This window comes from Eimeria tenella, genomic scaffold, assembly GCF_000499545.2.
Source record: "Eimeria tenella Houghton genomic scaffold, Eth_scaff2753, whole genome shotgun sequence".
Taxonomy (NCBI): domain Eukaryota; phylum Apicomplexa; class Conoidasida; order Eucoccidiorida; family Eimeriidae; genus Eimeria; species Eimeria tenella.
This window is the reverse complement of record NW_013542629.1, coordinates 909-1,197: the sequence shown is the minus strand read 5'-3', so window position 1 is coordinate 1,197 and position 289 is coordinate 909.

The window sequence follows — 289 nt, the reverse complement described above, 5'->3', positions numbered from 1 at the left end:
GCAGCAGCTGCTGCTGCTGCTGCTTCTGCTGCTGCTACGCTGAGCTAAAGTGCTTCCGAGATGACTAGACAACAACAGCAACAACAACAGCGGCAGCAGCAACAGCAGCAACAACAGCAGCAGCTGCGGCGGCAGCAACAGCACAAGGAGCAACAGCAGCAGCAACAGCAACGAGGGGCTGGGCAGTTTCAGCTGAAGCTGCTGCAGCAGAAGAGACGTACGGGCTTCTACGGAGCCAACACGCAAAGGAGATACTTTAAAGTTAAGGAAACAAAAGGATCCGCATGCA